The sequence below is a fragment of the Bombina bombina genome, chromosome 1, assembly GCF_027579735.1.
Source record: "Bombina bombina isolate aBomBom1 chromosome 1, aBomBom1.pri, whole genome shotgun sequence".
Classification (NCBI taxonomy): Eukaryota; Metazoa; Chordata; class Amphibia; order Anura; family Bombinatoridae; genus Bombina; species Bombina bombina.
In genome coordinates, this window is record NC_069499.1 from 585,693,522 (window position 1) to 585,719,200 (window position 25,679).

Here is a 25,679-nt window from a genome sequence, read left to right on the forward strand (position 1 = left end):
GGATCAGAGAGAGTACTAAGAAGAGATTACTAATGTTCCTATGTGCACAGATGTGCAGTCATAATTAAAGTATTGAATTTATGTTGCCACTATATCTACAGACTGTTTTATTTCAACCATAATAAGTAAGCAATTCTAGAAACTGCATAGAAAAATAAGTAATAAAACAATTTAACTAGAAAATGTAATAGTATTAGGGGAGCATCTGCTGCTTATTTTTAAAAATGAAGTGCAAATATTTTCTTAAGGGGACATTGAAGGGATGTTGTTAAACAGTGTTTTTTTGTTGTAATAAGCAGTGGCTTATACTTAATAGAAATCATTGCACTAATTACTCATGATTTTAAATTGATTTTAACTTTCCTTTCTTTTTATTTTTTTTTACACTAAATTTGTGCAGTGTCCATTGCTTTCTGTCACAGCCCTACAAGTAGGCTGGGACCTTTGCAGGAAGGTTTATCTGGCCAGATGTTATAAGACTTCTAGAATAACATGAGCTGGTTTACTATAAAGTGAATAGACTAAGGGCTAGATTTATGAAGCCCCTACGGCAGCAAGTTCTCATAAGAACTTGCTTGCCGTGATTTATCAAGCAGCAGTCGAGACCGCTGCTTCCCTACGCTCTACGCCTCTAAACTGGCGAAATTCAATCTCCTCGGTCGAGTCCGACAGAGGAGATTGACAGCTCCTGCCCGCGCGTGATTGGCTGTGCGCGGGCAGGGGGCGGGATTGAACGTGAGCGCAAAATTGCGCTCGTGTGTAATGCCAAATACCTGCGGGTAATTTCGCCACGCCTCAGCTATAATAAATCTAGCCCTAAATAACATAGAGTCAGATTTGCACATGTTCAGATCAGTCAGAATGTAACCTAAGTTGCCAACATGTCAGCTCTCTAATCACACATAGGGCAGGGGCTACACTGGCAATTTCTAAGTGCTTCTTTTGCATGAAAGCACTTATGTTTTTTTGCACAATCACAATTTAAGGCTGGAAAAAAATGAGAATGAATCATCTGCAATGGAAACTTTTTTTTCCCTGTAAGAAAAATAAAATTGTGGAACTCATTACCAAAGGAGGAAGTGAATGCCAATGCCTTAGCTACATTTTAAAATGGTTTGGATACATTTCTGGCTAGAAACAGAATTTATGGATATGATTGATTGTGTTAAATGGGTCACCTTTTTAATGGGATTAACTTAAAGGGACACTGAACCCACATTTTTTCTTTTGTGATTCAGATAGAACATGCAATTTTAAACAACTTTCTAATTTACTCCAATTATCTAATTTTCTTCATTCTCTTGGTATCTTTATTTGAAATGCAAGAATGTAAGTTTAGATACCGGCCTATTTTTGGTGAACAACCTGGGTTGTTCTATCTGATTGGTGGATAAATTCATCCACCAATAAAAAAGTGCTGTCCAGAGTTCTGAACAAAAAAAGCCTAGATGCCTTCTTTTTCATATAAAGATAGCAAGAGAACGAAGAAAAATAATAGGAGTAAATTAGAAAGTTGATTAAAATTGCATGCTCTATCTGAATCACGAAATAAAAAATTTGGGTTCAGTGTCCCTTAAAGCTCAACTGGAGCTTTTTTGTAAGTATATTAGATTTGTATAGGTTGAACTCAATGGACTTTGGTCTTTTTTTCAACCTCATCTACTATGTTACAATCAGTTTATTGTTATGTATACTTAGATTTAACATATTTGTTTTACCAAAGAAGAACTGATTAATATCCCTTTAAATTGCTGAGTACAACTACATTAGCAGGTTACTACTGATAATTCTATAGTGTTTCCTCCTGTGCCTGCAGTCATTCTCTTATTTTCACCCCTGACAATTATCAATGAGTGTACGGGATATGAAACCCAGAATTTTTCTTTTGTGACTTAGACAGCGCATACCATTTATTTGTATTTTTTTCCAATTTACTTCTTTTATCAAATTTGCTTAGTTCCCATTATATTCTTTGTTGCAGAGATACCTAGGTAGGCATCTGGAGCACTACATAGCAGGACATTTTTGCAAAACTGCTGCCATATAGTGCTCCAGAAATTGGCAGGCTCCTACACATAATTCCCTGCTTTTCATCAAAAGATATGAAGAGAACAAAGACAAATTGATAATGGAAGTAAATTAGAAAGTTGTTTAAAATTGCATGCTCTATCTGAATCATAAAGGAGAAAAATGTTGTGTTTCATATCCCTTGCAGCTCTGCATATTCACAATGGGTCAGTGCCACCATCATGGAGCTTATATTCATTATGCCACTTTTGAACTGTGCAAAATACTGCAAAAAAGTAGCACTTCCACTTTCTATTGTGTGAGCTAAACTGAAGTGAAAGTTACAGCTATCAGAAAGCTGGTAACATCACAGATCTGTGAAAGTGCACTGCTCCTATCACAGGATGCAAGAATATACGTGCTACAAGATGGCGGCGTCCAGTATAAAATGCAGAGCTTGTGTCTATTTCCACTCCTCCTGTCCTGTATTATGTGACAGCCATCAGCCAATCACAAATGCATACACGTACCATGTGACAGCCATCAGCCAATCACAAATGCATATACGTTTATTCCCGGAATTCTTGCACATGCGCAGTAGGAGCTGGTGACTCAAAAATTGTAAAATATAAAAAGACCACATTTTGTTAATGGAAGTAAATTGGAAAGTTGTTTAAAATTGCTGCTCTATCTGAATAATGAAAGTTTAATTTTGACTTGAGTGTCCCTTTAAGGTATCTCATTTGTGCCTAAAAACATAAAAAAGATGACAACTTTAATTGGACCAATAATAAAATGATGTATTGTGCATATATACAAGTACTTTTTTTTCCACAGTGCTGTCTGGCTCCGTTTCCTCCATTGCTTTCAATTGTGCTCTCCAGCAAGATGTGTAGCAAGAATACAAGCATGTCTGTAATCTCGCTTGGTTTTTGAATGGCATTCCAAGCCAATATGGCTGCCTAAACTGTAAAATATTGCAAGTGTGTATATATTCCTACATCAGCTTTCGAACCACATATATCAGGTTGGACAGATTGATTTTGAATAAGTGTTATAAAGGGGGACCTTTAGAGGGGGAGACATAGAACTACTGGAGGGGTCAGAGGGTGTACTTTGAAGAACAGAGGATGAATGGTGAATGGTTATTGAAGCACATTTGTATTAGAGGAAAAGGAGGGGAGTACTGTGAAAGATTGAGATGACACAGAGAATTTAATAAAGGGAGAGGAAGTAATAGAACCAATAGCGATCAATCAAAAGAAGCACTGTCAACTGGAAACACTGAAGACTTGGCTAGTATTAATAGGGAGCCAAAATAAAGTACTAGTGAACCTAGGCAAGATATAATATCTGTGACCCTAAAAAAAGCATACTCAGTTATATTACAGCATATGATTCTGCTGCTAAATTCACTCCATTATCAAAGCCCAATGTATCCTTGTATGGAGACCCAATATGAAATGTATAATATTCTGAGCATTGTCGGCAGTTACTGTATATATACTGAGATTATCCCTGATTTAAAAGGTGTCCTCAAGTTTGATAGGACTGTAGGTAGGGACTTACTTTTCTTTATTTAGCACTATATCTAAATTTCAAAAATAAAAAATTAGGGACAACATCATCATTAGCTAAAACAATCAGTGGTATTCACTGTCACCAATCCACCCATGTATGCCTACCCATAGCAACACAAATGCACATCCACAAACATGACTGCACATAGGGCTAGATTTATTAAAGCTGAGGCGTACAGGGGCGCCCCTGTACGCCTCAGCTCGCCTGTGGCGGGGCGAAAATACCCGCAGGTATTCGGCATTGCACACGAGCGCAATTTTGCGCTCGCATGCAATCCCACCCCCTGCCCGGCGAAGAGGTTAGGGAAGCAGCGGTCTGGTAAATGACTGCTTGTGAGAACTTGCAGCCGTAGGGCGTTAATAAATCTAGCCCATAGTGTCACTAATACACATCTGCACACGTACAGTTACACACAGTGTCACTAATGCACATCTGAACACATACACCTACACATAGCGTCACTAATGCACATCTGCACACATACACCTACACATAGCGTCACTAATGCACATCTGCACACCTACACCTACACATAGTGTCACTAATGCACATCTGCACACGTACACCTACACATAGCGTCACTTATGCACACCTGCACACATACACCTACACATAGTGTCACTAATGCACATCTGCACACGTACACCTACACATAGTGTCACTAATGCACATCTGCACACGTACACCTACACATAGCGTCACTAATGCACATCTGCACACGTACACCTACACATAGTGTCACTAATGCACATCTGCACACGTACACCTACACATAGTGTCACTAATGCACATCTGCACACGTACACCTACACATAGCGTCACTTATGCACATCTGCACACGTACACCTACATATAGTGTCACTAATGCACATCTGCCCACGTACACCTACACATAGTGTCACTAATGCACATCTGCACACGTACACCTACACATAGAATCACTAATGCACATCTGCACACGTACACCTACACATAGCGTCACTAATGCACATCTGCACACATACACCTACACATAGCGTCACTAATGCACATCTGCACACGTACACCTACACATAGCGTCACTAATGCACATCTGCACACGTACACCTACACATAGTATCACTAATGCACATCTGCACACGTACACCTACACATAGTGTCCCTAATGCACATCTGCACACGTACACCTACACATAGCGTCACTAATGCACATCTGCACACGTACACCTACACATAGCGTCACTAATGCACATCTGCACACGTACACCTACACATAGCGTCACTAATGCACATCTGCACACGTACACCTACACATAGTGTCACTAATGCACATCTGCACATGTACACCTACACATAGTATCACTAATGCACATCTGCACATGTACACCTACACATAGTATCACTAATTCACATCTGCACACGTACACCTACACACAGCGTCACTAATACACATCTGCACACGTACACCTACACACAGCGTCACTAATGCACATCTGCACACGTTCACCTACACATAGTGTCACTAATGCACATCTGCACATGCACACCTACACATAGCATCACTAATGCACATCTGCACACGTACACCTACACATAGCGTCACTAATGCACATCTGCACACGTACACCTACACATATTATCACAAATGCACATCTGCACACGTACACCTACACATAGAATCACTAATGCACATCTGCACACGTACACCTACACACAGCGTCACTAATACACATCTGCACACGTACACCTACACACAGCGTCACTAATGCACATCTGCACACGTACACCTACACATAGTATCAGTAATGGTCATCTGCACACGTACACCTACACACAGCGTCACTAATGCACATCTGCACACATACACCTACACATAGTATCAGTAATGGTCATCTGCACACGTACACCTACACATAGCATCACTAATGCACATCTGCACACGTACACCTATACATAGCGTCAGTAATGCACATCTGCACATGTACACCTACACATAGCGTTACTAATGCACAGCTGCACACGTACACCTACACATAGTATCACTAATGCACATCTGCACACGTACACCTACACATAGTATCACTAATTCACATCTGCACACGTACACCTACACATAGTATCACTAATGCACATCTGCACACGTACACCTACACATAGCATCACTAATGCACATCTGCACACGTACACCTACACACAGCGTCACTAATGCACATCTGCACACGTACAGTTACACATAGTATCACTAATGCACATCTGCACAAGTACACCTACACACAGTGTCACTAATGCACATCTGCACACGTACACCTACACATAGTATCACTAATGCACATCTGCACACGTACACCTACACACAGCGTCACTAATGCACATCTGCACACGTACACCTACACATAGCGTCACTAATGCACATCTGCACACGTACACCTACACATAGTATCACTAATGCACATCTGCACACGTACACCTACACACAGTGTCACTAATGCACATCTGCACGTGTACACCTACACACAGCGTCACTAATGCACATCTGCACACGTACACCTACACACAGCGTCACTAATGCACATCTGCACACTTACACCTATACATACAGGGAGTGCAGAATTATTAGGCAAGTTGTATTTTTGAGGATTAATTTTATTATTGAACAACAACCATGTTCTCAATGAACCCAAAAAACTCATTAATATCAAAGCTGAATATTTTTGGAAGTAGATTTTAGTTTGTTTTTAGTTTTAGCTATTTTAGGGGGATATCTGTGTGTGCAGGTGACTATTACTGTGCATAATTATTAGGCAACTTAACAAAAAACAAATATATACCCATTTCAATTATTTATTTTTACCAGTGAAACCAATATAACATCTCAACATTCACAAATATACATTTCTGACATTCAAAAACAAAACAAAAACAAATCAGTGACCAATATAGCCACCTTTCTTTGCAAGGACACTCAAAAGCCTGCCATCCATGGATTCTGTCAGTGTTTTGATCTGTTCACCATCAACATTGCGTGCAGCAGCAACCACAGCCTCCCAGACACTGTTCAGAGAGGTGTACTGTTTTCCCTCCTTGTAAATCTCACATTTGATGATGGACCACAGGTTCTCAATGGGGTTCAGATCAGGTGAACAAGGAGGCCATGTCATTAGATTTTCTTCTTTTATACCCTTTCTTGCCAGCCACGCTGTGGAGTACTTGGACGCGTGTGATGGAGCATTGTCCTGCATGAAAATCATGTTTTTCTTGAAGGATGCAGACTTCTTCCTGTACCACTGCTTGAAGAAGGTGTCTTCCAGAAACTGGCAGTAGGACTGGGAGTTGAGCTTGACTCCATCCTCAACCCGAAAAGGCCCCACAAGCTCATCTTTGATGATACCAGCCCAAACCAGTACTCCACCTCCACCTTGCTGGCGTCTGAGTCGGACTGGAGCTCTCTGCCCTTTACCAATCCAGCCACGGGCCCATCCATCTGGCCCATCAAGACTCACTCTCATTTCATCAGTCCATAAAACCTTAGAAAATCAGTCTTGAGATATTTCTTGGCCCAGTCTTGACGTTTCAGCTTGTGTGTCTTGTTCAGTGGTGGTCGTCTTTCAGCCTTTCTTACCTTGGCCATGTCTCTGAGTATTGCACACCTTGTGCTTTTGGGCACTCCAGTGATGTTGCAGCTCTGAAATATGGCCAAACTGGTGGCAAGTGGCATCTTGGCAGCTGCACGCTTGACTTTTCTCAGTTCATGGGCAGTTATTTTGCGCCTTGGTTTTTCCACACGCTTCTTGCGACCCTGTTGACTATTTTGAATGAAACGCTTGATTGTTCGATGATCACGCTTCAGAAGCTTTGCAATTTTAAGAGTGCTGCATCCCTCTGCAAGATATCTCACTATTTTTGACTTTTCTGAGCCTGTCAAGTCCTTCTTTTGACCCATTTTGCCAAAGGAAAGGAAGTTGCCTAATAATTATGCACACCTGATATAGGGTGTTGATGTCATTAGACCATTAGTGTCACTAATGCACATCTGCACACGTACACCTACACATAGTATCACTAATGCACATCTGCACACGTACACCTACACATAGTGTCACTAATGCACATCTGCACATGTACACCTACACATAGCGTTACTAATGCACATCTGCACACATACACCTACACATAGCGTCACTAATGCACATCTGCACACGTACACCTACACATAGCGTCACTAATGCACATCTGCACACGTACACCTACACATAGCATCACTAATGCACATCTGCACACGTACACCTACACATAGTATCACTAATGCACATCTGCACACGTACACCTACACATAGTGTCCCTAATGCACATCTGCACACGTACACCTACACATAGCGTCACTAATGCACATCTGCACACGTACACCTACACATAGCGTCACTAATGCACATCTGCACACGTCACTAATGCACATCTGCACACGTACACCTACACATAGTATCACTAATTCACATCTGCACACGTACACCTACACATAGTATCACTAATGCACATCTGCACACGTACACCTACACATAGCATCACTAATGCACATCTGCACACGTACACCTACACACAGCGTCACTAATGCACATCTGCACACGTACAGTTACACATAGTATCACTAATGCACATCTGCACACGTACACCTACACAGAGTGTCACTAATGCACATCTGCACACGTACACCTACACATAGTATCACTAATGCACATCTGCACACATACACCTACACACAGCGTCACTAATGCACATCTGCACACGTACACCTACACATAGCGTCACTAATGCACATCTGCACACGTACACCTACACATAGTATCACTAATGCACATCTGCACACGTACACCTACACACAGTGTCACTAATGCACATCTGCACGTGTACACCTACACACAGCGTCACTAATGCACATCTGCACACGTACACCTACACACAGCGTCACTAATGCACATCTGCACACTTACACCTATACATACAGGGAGTGCAGAATTATTAGGCAAGTTGTATTTTTGAGGATTAATTTTATTATTGAACAACAACCATGTTCTCAATGAATCCAAAAAACTCATTAATATCAAAGCTGAATATTTTTGGAAGTAGATTTTAGTTTGTTTTTAGTTTTAGCTATTTTAGGGGGATATCTGTGTGTGCAGGTGACTATTACTGTGCATAATTATTAGGCAACTTAACAAAAAACAAATATATACCCATTTCAATTATTTATTTTTACCAGTGAAACCAATATAACATCTCAACATTCACAAATATACATTTCTGACATTCAAAAACAAAACAAAAACAAATCAGTGACCAATATAGCCACCTTTCTTTGCAAGGACACTCAAAAGCCTGCCATCCATGGATTCTGTCAGTGTTTTGATCTGTTCACCATCAACATTGCGTGCAGCAGCAACCACAGCCTCCCAGACACTGTTCAGAGAGGTGTACTGTTTTCCCTCCTTGTAAATCTCACATTTGATGATGGACCACAGGTTCTCAATGGGGTTCAGATCAGGTGAACAAGGAGGCCATGTCATTAGATTTTCTTCTTTTATACCCTTTCTTGCCAGCCACGCTGTGGAGTACTTGGACGCGTGTGATGGAGCATTGTCCTGCATGAAAATCATGTTTTTCTTGAAGGATGCAGACTTCTTCCTGTACCACTGCTTGAAGAAGGTGTCTTCCAGAAACTGGCAGTAGGACTGGGAGTTGAGCTTGACTCCATCCTCAACCCGAAAAGGCCCCACAAGCTCATCTTTGATGATACCAGCCCAAACCAGTACTCCACCTCCACCTTGCTGGCGTCTGAGTCGGACTGGAGCTCTCTGCCCTTTACCAATCCAGCCACGGGCCCATCCATCTGGCCCATCAAGACTCACTCTCATTTCATCAGTCCATAAAACCTTAGAAAATCAGTCTTGAGATATTTCTTGGCCCAGTCTTGACGTTTCAGCTTGTGTGTCTTGTTCAGTGGTGGTCGTCTTTCAGCCTTTCTTACCTTGGCCATGTCTCTGAGTATTGCACACCTTGTGCTTTTGGGCACTCCAGTGATGTTGCAGCTCTGAAATATGGCCAAACTGGTGGCAAGTGGCATCTTGGCAGCTGCACGCTTTACTTTTCTCAGTTCATGGGCAGTTATTTTGCGCCTTGGTTTTTCCACACGCTTCTTGCGACCCTGTTGACTATTTTGAATGAAACGCTTGATTGTTCGATGATCACGCTTCAGAAGCTTTGCAATTTTAAGAGTGCTGCATCCCTCTGCAAGATATCTCACTATTTTTGACTTTTCTGAGCCTGTCAAGTCCTTCTTTTGACCCATTTTGCCAAAGGAAAGGAAGTTGCCTAATAATTATGCACACCTGATATAGGGTGTTGATGTCATTAGACCACACACCTTCTCATTACAGAGATGCGCATCACCTAATATGCTTAATTGGTAGTAGGCTTTCGAGCCTACACAGCTTGGAGTAAGACAACATGCATAAAGAGGATGATGTGGTCAAAATACTAATTTGCCTAATAATTCTGCACTCCCTGTAGTGTCACTAATGCACATCTGCACACGTACACCTACACATAGCGTCACTAATGCACATCTGCACACGTACACCTACACATAGGTTCACTAATGCACATCTGCACACGTACACCTACACATAGCGTCACAAATGAACATCTGCACGCGTACACCTACACATAGCGTCACTAATGCACATCTGCACAAGTATACCTACACATAGCGTCACTAATGCACATCTGCACACGTACACCTACACATAGTATCACTAATGCACATCTGCACACGTACACCTACACATAGTATCACTAATGCACATCTGCATACATACACCTACACATAGTATCACTAATGCACATCTGCACACATACACCTACACATAGCATCACTAATGCACATCTTCACACGTACACTTACACACAGCATCACTAATGCACATCTGCACACGTACATCTACACATAGCATCACTAATGCACATCTGCACACGTACACCTACACATAGCATCATTAATGCACATCTGCACACGTACACCTACACATAGTGTCACTAATGCACATCTGCACACGTACACCTACACATAGTATCACTAATGCACATCTGCACACATACACCTACACACAGCGTCACTAATGCACATCTGCACACGTACACCTACACAAAGGGGCCTAGTTATCAAGCCGTCAACCTCAAATATGCTGGAATTCAGCAGCGTATTTGTGGCAAGGCTGATTCGCCTTAGTTATCAAAGGCTAGAGACCGGCAAAAGCAGAATTTTGTGACGTAAACTTCGATGCGCCGGACTCAGTCCGACACAGATCGATTCTTACGTCACTCCAGATGTTCCGCACACAAGTGTGGCACAATCTGACTACTTTTGCTAGTTATCAAAAAACTAGCAGGTACGCTCTGCACTTTTCCGGCCCAGCGTACCTGGTTTTCAAACCGCCACCCTGGAGGCGGCGGATCCCATAGGAATCAATGGGAGTCTGACCATAGCGAAAGTACAAGTTCGCTGCTGCCAGACATCCCATTGATTCCTATGGGAGCTGTCTACACCTAACACCCTAACATGTACCCCGAGTCTAAACACCCCTAATCTGCCCCCCTACACCGCCGCAACTAAATAAAGTTATTACCCCCTAAACCGCCGCTCCCGGAGCCCACCGCAAGCTACTCTATACATATTAACCCCTAAACCGCCGCTCCCGGAGCCCACCGCAACTATAATATATGTATTAACCCCTAAACCGCCGCTCCCGGAGTCCACCGCAACTATAATATATGTATTAACCCCTAAACCGCCGCTCCTGGAGCCCACCGCAACTATAATATATGTATTAACCCCTAAACCGCCGCTCCCGGAGCCCACCGCAGGATACGGCAGGATAGGGGTTACTAGGTATAATGTAGGTGGCAGCGGTGTCCGGGAGCGGCGGTTTAGGGGTTAATACATTTATAAGAGCTGCGGCGGGGTCTAGGAGCGGCGGTTTAGGGGTTAATACATTTATAAGAGTTGCGGCGGGGTCTAGGAGTGGCGGTTTAGGGGTTAGTAACTTTATTTAGTTGCGGGAGGCTCCGGGGGTGCCGGTATAGGGGGTAGAACAGTGTAGTTTAGTGTGGGTGCTTAGTGACAGGCTAGCAAGAAAGCTGTAAAAAAGCCGAAGAGCAGCGAGATCGGATGAGTGATAACTCTCACAGTCCGCTGCTCATCGCCCCGTACTTGGTGCGCGGCTTTTTGACAGCTTTTTTGATAACTTAGGCGAATTTTTGCAGGTCCGCGGCGGCGATGTGAGGCGAGCTTAGACGGGCCTATTGGGCCGGCGAAGACAGGTAAAATAGACACGTTGATAACTACCCCCCATAGTATCACTAATGCACATCTGCACACATACATCTACACACAGCATCACTAATGCACATCTGCACATGTACACCTACACACAGCGTCACTAATGCACATCTGCACACATACACCTACACACAGCGTCACTAATGCACATCTGCACACGTACACCTACACATAGTGTCACTAATGCACATCTGCACACGTACACCTACACATAGTATCACTAATGCACATCTGCACACATACACCTACACACAGCGTCACTAATGCACATCTGCACACGTACACCTACACAAAGGGGCCTAGTTATCAAGCCGTCAACCTCAAATACGCTGGAATTCAGCAGCGTATTTGTGGCAAGGCTGATTCGCCTTAGTTATCAAAGGCTAGAGACCGGCAAAAGTAGAATTTTGTGACGTAAACTTCGATGCGCCGGACTCAGTCCGACACAGATCGATTCTTACGTCACTCCAGATGTTCCGCACACAAGTGTGGCACAATCTGACTACTTTTGCTAGTTATCAAAAAACTAGCAGGTACGCTCTGCACTTTTCCGGCCCAGCGTACCTGGTTTTCAAACCGCCACCCTGGAGGCGGCGGATCCCATAGGAATCAATGGGAGTCTGACCATAGCGAAAGTACAAGTTCGCTGCTGCCAGACATCCCATTGATTCCTATGGGAGCTGTCTACACCTAACACCCTAACATGTACCCCGAGTCTAAACACCCCTAATCTGCCCCCCTACACCGCCGCAACTAAATAAAGTTATTACCCCCTAAACCGCCGCTCCCGGAGCCCACCGCAAGCTACTCTATACATATTAACCCCTAAACCGCCGCTCCCGGAGCCCACCGCAACTATAATATATGTATTAACCCCTAAACCGCCGCTCCCGGAGTCCACCGCAACTATAATATATGTATTAACCCCTAAACCGCCGCTCCTGGAGCCCACCGCAACTATAATATATGTATTAACCCCTAAACCGCCGCTCCCGGAGCCCACCGCAGGATACGGCAGGATAGGGGTTACTAGGTATAATGTAGGTGGCAGCGGTGTCCGGGAGCGGCGGTTTAGGGGTTAATACATTTATAAGAGTTGCGGCGGGGTCTAGGAGCGGCGGTTTAGGGGTTAATACATTTATAAGAGTTGCGGCGGGGTCTAGGAGTGGCGGTTTAGGGGTTAGTAACTTTATTTAGTTGCGGGAGGCTCCGGGGGTGCCGGTATAGGGGGTAGAACAGTGTAGTTTAGTGTGGGTGCTTAGTGACAGGCTAGCAAGAAAGCTGTAAAAAAGCCGAAGAGCAGCGAGATCGGATGAGTGATAACTCTCACAGTCCGCTGCTCATCGCCCCGTACTTGGTGCGCGGCTTTTTGACAGCTTTTTTGATAACTTAGGCGAATTTTTGCAGGTCCGCGGCGGCGATGTGAGGCGAGCTTAGGCGGGCGTATTGGGCCGGCGAAGACAGGTAAAATAGACACGTTGATAACTACCCCCCATAGTATCACTAATGCACATCTGCACACATACACCTACACACAGCATCACTAATGCACATCTGCACATGTACACCTACACACAGCGTCACTAATGCACATCTGCACACATACACCTACACACAGCGTCACTAATGCACATCTGCACACGTACACCTACACACAGCGTCAATAATGCACATCTGCACACGCATGACTACACTTGACAACAATTGCACATCTGCACAAATGCATAGCCACACGTGCATGCATCCATACATGTATGCATACCCATACACATAGCAACAAATGTGCACAAATGCACACGCATGCATGCCCATACACATAGCAACACAAGTGCACCTCCACACGCATATATGCATATACACATAGCAACACAAGTGCACATCCACACACGCATGCATGACCTATACACATAGCAACACAAATTCACGCACATGTATGCATATACACATGGCAACACAAGTGCACCTCCACACGCATGTATGCATATACACATAGCAACACAAGTGCACATCCACACACACATGTATACATATACACATAGCAACACAAGTGCACATCCACACACACATGTATAAATATACACATAGCAACACAAGTGCACCTCCACACACATGTATACATATACACATAGCAACACAAGTGCACCTCCACACACATGTATACATATACACATAGCAACACAAGTGCACATCCACACACACATGTATGCATATACACATAGCAACACAAGTGCACATCCACACACACATGTATGCATATACACATAGCAACACAAGTGCACAAATGCACACACATGCATGCCTATACACATAGCAACACAAGTGCACATCCACACACACATGTATACATATACACATAGCAACACAAGTGCACCTCCACACACATGTATACATATACACATAGCAACACAAGTGCACATCCACACACACATGTATGCATATACACATAGCAACACAAGTGCACATCCACACACACATGTATGCATATACACATAGCAACACAAGTGCACAAATGCACACACATGCATGCCTATACACATAGCAACACAAGTGCACATCCACACACACATGTATGCATATACACATAGCAACACAAGTGCACAAATGCACACACATGCATGCCTATACACATAGCAACACAAGTGCACATCCACACACACATGTATGCATATACATATAGCAACACAAGTGCACATCCACACACACATGTATGCATATATATATAGCAACACAAGTGCACATCCACACACACATGTATGCATATACACATAGCAACACAAGTGCACATCCACACACACATGTATGCATATACACATAGCAACACAAGTGCACAAATGCACACACATGCATGCCTATACACATAGCAACACAAGTGCACATCCACACACACATGTATGCATATACATATAGCAACATAAGTGCACATCCACACACACATGTATGCATATACACATAGCAACACAAGTGCACCTCCACACACATGTATACATATACACATAGCAACACAAGTGCACATCCACACATACATGTATACATATATACAAATGCACACACATGCATGCCTATACACATAGCAACACAAGTGCACATCCACACACACATGTATGCATATATATATAGCAACACAAGTGCACATCCACACACACATGTATGCATATATATATAGCAACACAAGTGCACATCCACACACACATGTATGCATATACATATAGCAACACAAGTGCACATCCACACACACATGTATGCATATATATATAGCAACACAAGTGCACATCCACACACACATGTATGCATATACATATAGCAACACAAGTGCACATCCACACACACATGTATGCATATACATATAGCAACACAAGTGCACATCCACACACACATGTATACATATACACATAGCAACACAAGTGCACATCCACACATGCATGTATGCATATACACATAGCAACACAAGTGCACAAATGCACACACATGCATGCCTATACACATAGCAACACAAGTGCACATCCACACACACATGTATGCCTATACACATAGCAACACAAGTGCGCATCCACACACACATGTATGCATATACACATAGCAACACAAGTGCACCTCCACACACATGTATACATATACACATAGCAACACAAGTGCACATCCACACACACATGTATACATATACACATAGCAACACAAGTGCACATCCACACACATGTATGCATATACACATAGCAACACAAGTGCACAAATGCACACACATGCATGCCTATACACATAGCAACACAAGTGCACATCCACACACACATGTATGCATATATATATAGCAACACAAGTGCACATCCACACACACATGTATGCATATACACATAGCAACACAAGTGCACATCCACACACACATGTATGCCTATACACATAGCAACACAAGTGCACCTCCACACACATGTATACATATACACATAGCAACACAAATGCACATCCACACACACATGTATGCATATACACATAGCAACACAAGTGCACAAATGCACACACATGCATGTATGCATATACACATAGCAACACAAGTGCACCTCCACACACATGTATACATATACACATAGCAACACAAGTGCACATCCACACACACATGTATACATATACACATAGCAACACAAGTGCACATCCACACACACATGTATGCATATACACATAGCAACACAAGTGCACAAATGCACACACATGCATGCCTATACACATAGCAACACAAGTGCACCTCCACACACATGTATACATATACACATAGCAACACAAGTGCACATCCACACACATGTATACATATACACATAGCAACACAAGTGCACATCCACACATACATGTATACATATACACATAGCAACACAAGTGCACAAATGCACACACATGCATGCCTATACACATAGCAACACAAGTGCACCTCCACACACACATGTATGCATATACACATAGCAACACAAGTGCACATCCACATACATGTATACATATACACATAGCAACACAAGTGCACATCCACACACACATGTATACATATACACATAGCAACACAAGTGCACAAATGCACACACATGCATGCCTATACACATAGCAACACAAGTGCACCTCCACACACACATGTATACATATACACATAGCAACACAAGTGCACATCCACACATACATGTATACATATACACATAGCAACACAAGTGCACATCCACACACACATGTATACATATACACATAGCAACACAAGTGCACCTCCACACACATGTATACATATACACATAGCAACACAAGTGCACAGATGCACACACATGTATTCATATACACATAGCAACAAAAGTGCACAAATGCACACGCATGCATGAATATACACATAGCAACAAAAGTGCACATATGCACACGCATGCATGCCTATACAGTTATCAACATAAATTCACATTCATACACACACATAACACTCATGCATATCTGCATACACAGAGCAGCATAAATGCACAGCCGCATACACACACACATTTTTATACACATAGCAACTCAAATGTACATCCAAACACACATACACACTTCAACATCAAAACACATGCATGGATTCATACTTGAATATAGATTCCCAAACATAAACTTATGACTGTGGCTTATACATAAAGAGCCACAAACAAATACATGTACCCACACAGACATATCTATCTATTTATCTATCTATCTATCTATCTATCTATCCATCTTTATATATATATCTTTATATATATATATATATATATATATATATACATATAGATATATATATATATATATATAGATATATAGATATATATATATATATATATATATATATATAATATAAAAACACAGCATTCCTCCACCATCATTTTATCATCCCATTCAAAATATCAGTCCAACCAAGCATAAAACTCAAAATGCCATTTCCCATAAAAAGTTTAATAATTCATTAATTTAGTTATTTTACCTGTAGCTTACCACTATAAACTGTAGTGTTTCCACTCCCCCCGAAAGTTTGTATTCTGTGGATTACAGAACCCTGACACTCCATGCTGCAAAGTAACTGGCTGATATATAGAGGAGCTTGGTAATATCTGCACTTTATTGACCACAGTCCTTGGTCTGTGCAGCAATGCATATTTTTCTAAAAAATGACAGTTATAAATGTTTTTTTTACATTTAAAACCCTGTTTTTACAAGACATTGCTGCTATCTTGATATAAAATATCAGCCAAATAAAAAAAATTAGAACAAATTAACATTGTGTTTGCTGCAGTTGTTTTTCCATAGTCAGTCTACAGCACTACCTGCCTTATTTGGAGGAGACAATCTGGACTTGAATCTGCAGACACAGAGGCCCATTTATCAAGCTCTGAACGGAGCTTGAGGGCCCGTGTTTCTGGCGAGTCTTCAGACTCGCCAGAAACACACGTTATGGAGCAGCGGTCTAAAGACCGCTGCTCCATAACCCTGTCCGCCTGCTCTGATGAGGCGGACAGGAATCGCCACAATTCAACCCGATCGAGCACGATCGGGTTGATTGACACCTCCCTGCTGGTGGCCCATTGGCCGCGAGTCTGCAGGGGGCGGCGTTGCAAGAGCTGCTGGTGCAATGCTGAATACGGAGAGCATATTGCTCTCCTCATTCTGCAATGTCTGTCAGACCTGATCCGCACAGACATTTGGTAAATCGGCCTCAACAAGTCTAGCAACTGTCATTATGTTAATATAAAGTGCATTGTTTCACAACTGTTATCTGCTAAGCCAATTAGAGACATATATGTAGCAGGGTTAGCCTTGAAACATTTGCAGTGTGCCTGTCCAGGTCTGAAAATGAGTGCTTTTTAGTAGGGCAATGCTAGTAGCTTACTGCAGCCTTTCAGTAAGCAGTTTATGGTTGACAGGTAGATTACAGGCGCTGCCAGATATGCACTATTGACAATTAAGAGGGTTATGGGCTATTACAACTGGAAATGATAGTGTGAACAGAACTAGGTCCTTAGGTGAAACCAGGATAATTTTAACTTCATACAGGTCCATAGGATTTTCCTAAAAAAGCAAAGAGTAATACCCAAAAAGGTTCATTGAGTGAATGGACCCATATTTTATGACGGGTCTACACGGCACATGCCATGTGCGCATTATATTGGCTATTCAAAAAAAGAAATGCAAAAAGTAAACACATATTTCAGGTGTATGGACAGATTTGCCAACAAGAGCTAAAAAAACTTTGTGTAAAAGACATATACAAGTCTGGATCTCAGAGCGAAAACCATATAAAAAGTGTGTATCATTGCGTAAGAGACATAATAATTTGTATCATCTCATATGCAAGTTTGTAGCTGTAATTGGAAACCATATGAATTTTGCATCTGCATGTTAAAACCATATAATAGCACATAAAACATATAAAACTTTGTATGTTTGCACAAAACCCACATGAAAGTTGTCATATATTCACATTTTATGCTGTGGTTATATGTAATTGTTGTGGGGTTATCTGCTAAAGAATCAGTACCATAAAACACATGGCTGTGCCCTTGTCTATTTGCTCTATTGCTTACAAAGGCGTTCTCCAGCAACCCGATGGAGAACTTCTGTCACGTGTTTTGGCACAGATTTGTGTTTGAGGAGACATGTCCAGTGCTTTTTTTTGAATAGTCATTATACACAAAACAGATGGTATTTTTTCTTTAAACAACAATGCATCACAGATGTGACTACAGTTACCCCTGCTATAGCATTTGAATTTGAATAGGGGGTGTCCATATTTCATATATTAGCACTGTAAGGTATGGACTAATATAAGCTGTATACCATGATGGGGTGAATGCAAAGCTCTCTATCATTCCACAGTTTGCAGGATGGCAGTTCTTCCTTCCTCTATATATGTCCTGATTCATCTAAAACAAATCCAGGTGATCCTAAATCCCATCCACGGCACTAGAACCTAAGGTGGATCACCTAAATCCCACCCAAATCACTTCATTTCTAGATCACTCAGTCTTTACATCAGGATCATTCTGGTTTATCCAGACTTTGTCCTAGTCCTGTCCCTTTACACTGGTTTCCAGGTTAAAGTAATGGGAAGTATGTGAAATGCGTGCACACAGGAACATACTCAAGAAAGGAAATGCCTAGAAAAGAAAAAACATTGAGCAGAGCACTTGGAAGGTTGAAGTAATGACAGAAAAAATAAAAATCATGCTTACCTGATAAATTAATTTCCTTCTTGGCAGTTCAAGTTCAGGAGAACATTCATAACCTATGGAAATTACTTGACCTGGCCACCAGGAGGAGGCAAAGACACCCTAAACAAAGCAATAGATATCCATCCCACTTTCAGTAGTTCAAGCTGAGGATAAGGAAAAGTGAAGAGAGATACAAGGGGTATAGAGGTGCCAACGACTGCTGACACTACACATTTAGCATTTGGGCGGGGTCGTGGACTCTCATACCTTTTATTTTCCTTCTATTGGCAGTGAGAGTCCACAAGAACATTCATAACCTATGAGAAACCAATACCCAATCTGTGGAGTTCACGAATGTTCGGGAGGCAAAAGTAGGGAAGGCAGTCCTAATCACTAGTAGATACACAAAGAGGGAGTTGCGGTTGTGCAGTATAAACCTGCAATGCAATAACCTTTGCTTTTTTACTGAATTTGCTTATTTCCTTATCTCCATTATACGAGATTGAGCCATATTCTAAGCATAAGTATATAAATAAGAAACTTATCAAAAAGTAATTTGACCACAGCAAAAGACGTCACGGGTAAACTTCACCGTGTTCTCTGTGACACTGCCATATCCCTAGGAAAGCATTCACACCCGGTCCTCGGATTGGCTCACTTCGCTCGTTATCCTCTTTCAGGTGAACGTCACGGACATTACTCCTGCCAGCTTCTGTTGCGCCTTCAATACCCCACATGGTGACTTAGTACTTATTGGACAATGCTTTGCTGCTCTCTATTTCCAGATCAATTGCTTGTAGGCTGTGCCACTAACTCCGTGCTTACCTTATGGTCCAAAGATACACAATCAACATAGTTGCAATGAGCACCAGCATAGCGGTTTAAAACTTAGCTTTTATTGTATTTAATTCATCCCTAAAAGTACCAACAAATCCAAGGGGATAAAACAATTATGAAAACAGACTTAGTATTGTCTGACGCGTTTTGGCTTAGCGCCCTACTCCTAGCCGTGAACTAAAATACATAGGTAACTCATTTAAAAAGAACTGTCTCTTCTTTCATTGGACAGAATCCTTTCTTGCCAGAATGTTTAACCCCGCATGCTCCTCGCTATGCTAACTGCTTCAAAATTTTACTAATGCACTCATTGTGTACAGATTTCAACAATATGAGCTATTGCTCAAACCTATTCACTATTTACCTACTTACAGGGACCATGCCATAGAAGTCTAATTTAAGTTACCCAAAATTCTAAAAATTGAAAAGTAATGCTCGTAGGATCTCTTGCAATATCCTCTCTTGACCATACTCCATAGGTAATATGCATCATGATCATCTACACAAATTTTTTGGTACTGTGTTGAATTATTAATTAATGGTTATCATTAAATGTTCACATAATCTATCCTATTCTCATACATTTATTTACCAGAAATTTATAAGGTCAAATTCAGAGTTTAGGGGACCCTAGTTTTCAATCTGAAAATCCAAAATGTTTCTCTCTCTGCTAATAATCTATCTCTGTTACCTCCTCTTCTATCTTGTAGGACTCTTTCAATAATTGTCCATCTAAAGCTATTCAAACTCTTTTGATGGATGTTCACAAAGTGTCTAATTAGAGGTGTAGTTAAAGTGCCCGTCCTTATATCGGACAAATGTTTTTTTATCCTGGTCCTTACCTCCCTGGTAGTAAGCCCTACGTACTGTAAATCACATTGTACACATGTTATTAAATAAACCACATACGTATAACGACAATTTAGAAAACATTTCTTCACAAAGCTTTCTCTTGCCACTGTAGAGATAAACCTCTCTCCCACCTCTACTTTTTTAGAAGCCACACATGCTGGATAGTTACAATGATATATGCAGTTGAAACGTAGCCAGGATGAGTTAATTTGTTTCTTTTCTTTTAATCCTGTTGGTGCAATCATATTCACAATGGTCCTATTCCTTTTAAAGGGAAATTAGCAGCCCTCTTGTCATAGTCACTAAATCATCATCTGCTACTAACATTCCAAAATGCTTACGTATAATCCTACAGATGTCATCATATTGATTGGAATATTGTGTTATAAAAGTAACTCTGGGTTCTGATGAATTCCTAGTTTTATTCTTATTACTCTTACTGAACATTAGATCTTCCCTTTTTGTTTTGTTCACTGAGTTCTTTGCTTTCTGAATTATACCCTGACTGTATCCTCTCTCATCTAGTTTTTTTGGCTAAGTTGTTAACTTGTTGCTGGTATGCATCCTCCTCTGAGCAGTTTTGTTTGAGGGGTATAAATTGGCCCCTTGCTACTGCCTTGAACACTCTCCTTGGATGGCATCTTTTAGCATGCAAGAGAGAGTTCCCTGAAATGGGTTTGTGGTAGACCTCAGTCTCTATCAATTTACCCGGAAACTCTCTAAGCGTTAGATTTAAAAAAATAATTTCTGATCCATTTAGCTCAGAGGTGAAGCTAATACCAACTGAATTGTTGTCTAAACCCTTTATGAAGTCATTCAAATCTGATCTACCTCCTCTCCAAAAAAAACAAGAGATCATCAATAACGCGTTTATACCAAACTATTTCATTTCTGAAGGGATTTTCATCCCCAAAGATGTGGAACTGCTCCCACCAACCCATAAATAGGTAGGCAAAGGTGGGGGCAAACTTGGCCCCCATTGCTGTTCCACGTCTCTGTAGAAAGAAATCACCTCCAAATCTGAAATAGTTATGGGTTAGCAAAACTATGTGACCCTGACTATATAGGCTATGTATACCTGGTCTTCACAATACAGTTTATTCAGAAAGTATTCTATTGCTTGTAGGCCCTTGTCATGAGGTATAGTTGAGTACAGAGATTTTACATCCACCGTAAGCCATGTATATTCCTCTTTCCATATATGAGATATGACTTTATAGATTCGTGACTAGAGGTTGTAAGATTGTGTTAAACCATTCAGACAAATGCTCCAATAAGGAGCCTATTCCACTGACAATTGGTCTCCCCTTGACTTCAATCAGGGATTTATGGACTTTTGGTAAATGATTGTAAATTGGAGTAACTGGATATTGTACCAAAAGATACTCCCTGGTATTCTCATCTATATATCCTACTTCCACCCCATAGTCAATCAGGGAGACCAATTGACTTTGGAATTTCTCAGTGGAATCCCCTTTTGAGTTGGATATAATCTTCCTCATTATTAAGTTGTCTAAAGGCTTCAGCCTCAAAGTCTAACCTATTTATCACCACTATGGTTCCTCCTTTGTCTGCTGCGCGTATGGTTAACTTATTATTTTTACCAAGATTTTCTAGAGCTTTTCTTTCCCTTTTGGAAATGTTATTCCCCTGACCTTGATTAGTTGTATACAACAATTCAGTCAAATCCTTTTCAATTCTTTTTTGGAATGTCTCCAAGATGGTTCCCCTATTCTGAATGCGGTAAAATATTGATTTAGATTTCAATGTTGGTGGCTTAGGTTCCAATGTTGAAAAAATAGGCAGATGGCAGCACTCCAGAATAAAAGATGTATATTTATTTACATCTACTCCAAACAAACATAGAACAACAACGTTTCGGGTGTTATCCCTTAATCATGATGATACAACATGATTAAGGGATAACACCCAAAACTTTGTTGTTCTATGTTTGTTTGGAGTAGATGTAAATAAATATACATCTTTTGTCCTGGAGTGCTGCCATCTGCCTCTTTTTTCTACATTGTATTTGGGACTTGTTGGTGTGGAGTCCTGGATGGCGTGGTCACCCGTTTGATACAGGTGCTGGAGAGCATATATATTCTAAATTAGGTTCCAATGTTCCCATTGGTTCTGCTTCATCTTGTAGAGATTCCAAAGTTGTTACATCACAAATCTCTTGAAAATTCAAATTTCTCTAGCCTGGGAATTTCCTACATACTGATTACTACCCTCTTGGAGCTGATAAGAATACATTTCTTAAGTGTGAGATTCCATATTAATCTATTTACATCTAATATTGTTTGGAACAAGTTGAAGTTAGTGGAGGGTACAAAAGTAAGGCCTAAGCTCAGGACTCTGATCCCCATCTCATCCAATGGGTAGTCCGAGAGAATAATCACATTTCATTTCTGTAACGAGTTGTTGTCTGTGTTCTCTTCTCTGTATTTAGAGTGTACCATTGGTAACTGATTCTTCAATATGGAAACCAATCTATTAGGTCCCTCTTTCGGTCTGACCACCTGAGATCTGTCCGTTCCCACATTGGTTTTTTCATTACCTCTATCTCCATATTCTGTTGATAGTTCTCCTCCTGATACTGAACCCTCATCTAATGACTGCTTCACTTTTATAAGCAGAGTCACTAGGCACCACCACTTGTAGAACTCTTCTCCCAAAAGATGCCTCTGTCGAGGCAAAAAAATCAAATCTATAGAACTTGGTGTTGCAGCGTTCAAAATCTGTTCAACTGAGGCCTCAACACGGCTTTGTCTTGGTGGATCACTAGATACGGAGGATCACACATTAAAGCTGATAACTCTGACACTCTGTGAGCAGGGGAAATAGCCAACAAGAAAATCACTTTCAAAGTGAGTAACTTAATATCTACAGCATGCAGAGGCTCAAACCTTAAAAACTAAATTTAGGCTCTATGGAGGAGCAACAGGTTTGAAAACAGGTCTTATTCTGGCCAGAGCCTAAACAAACTCTTTAACGTCTGGCAAATGAGCCAACTTCTTATGAAATAGAACAGAAAGGGCAGAGATCTGACCCTTAATAGAACTGGCCGACAGGACCTTCTCCAAGCCCAATCTATGCCAAGATAAAACATGCTGGTCACACCAGTAAAGATAAGTCTTCCAGACCTTGTAGTAGAAGGTTTGGTGACAGGCTTGCAAGCCTGGATAAAAGTATCAATCACCTTATCAGAGAAGCCTCTTTGAGCCAAGATCAACTGTTCAATCTCCATGCAGCCAGCCTCAGAGTATCTAGGTTTTGGTAAAAGAACGGACCCTGAGTTAGCAGGTCCTGTAGAAGAGGCAACCGCCAAGAAGGAGCAGACAACATGTTCACTAGGTCTGCGTACCAGGTCCTGCATTGCCACGCATGAGCTATCACAATAGTTGGTATTCCCTCCTGTTTGATCCGAGTGACCACTTGGGGGCTGGGGCAGGAGAACAATCAATGGAAACAGATACACTAGGTTGAAGTTTCACGGGATTGCTAGAGTGTCCACTAGCTCCACCTGAGGATCCCTGGACCTCGAACTGTATCACGGGAGCTTGGCATTGAAGCGGGAAGCCATCAGATCTATCTCAGCAGCACGCCATGAGCAAGTGATATCCAGAAACACCTCCTGCTTTAGGGACCACCAGAGCGGAGAGTCTGCCTGCTCAGGAAATCTGCTTCCCAGTTCTCCACACCTGGGATGTGGTTAGCTGTAATTTGACATTGATGTCTCTCCGCCCACAGAAGGATTTGAGTCACCTCCTGTATCGCCAGAGAGCTCCTTGTGCTACCGTGATGGTTGATGTAGGCCACAGTAGTGATGTTGACCTATTGGAATCTGATATAATGGACAGAACACAGCTGGGTTCATATTAGAAGCGCATAGTAGATAGCTCTCAACTTGAGCGCTCCCTTTCCACCGGTGACAGTAGCTATAATGGAGTTCAAACACAGTCCAAATAGGGATTTACCCTTAAAAGACAAGGAGAGTAACCTTGATTTTAAAAACAATATCCACTGACCAATAATTAAGCCAGAAGACCCTTCTGGCCAGAAGGGCAAAGCTAGAACTCTTGGCATTGATACGGATAATTTGGATAATGGCATCCCTGAAGAAGGCGTTATCCAACCTTAGGGATTAAATATGCTCCTTAATCTCCTCTAGGGGAGTTATGACTGTAATAAAGTCCGATAAAAATGTGCACCAGAACTTAGCCCCCCCCCATCATGGCAGCTATTTTGACCACCAGCTAAAACAAGGAGCCCGACTGCAGGAACACCCTTCTCAAGAATTCCTCAAGCTTTCTGTCTAGAGGGTCCTTAAAGGACGTGTTATCTTTTAGCAGGATGGTAGTGTG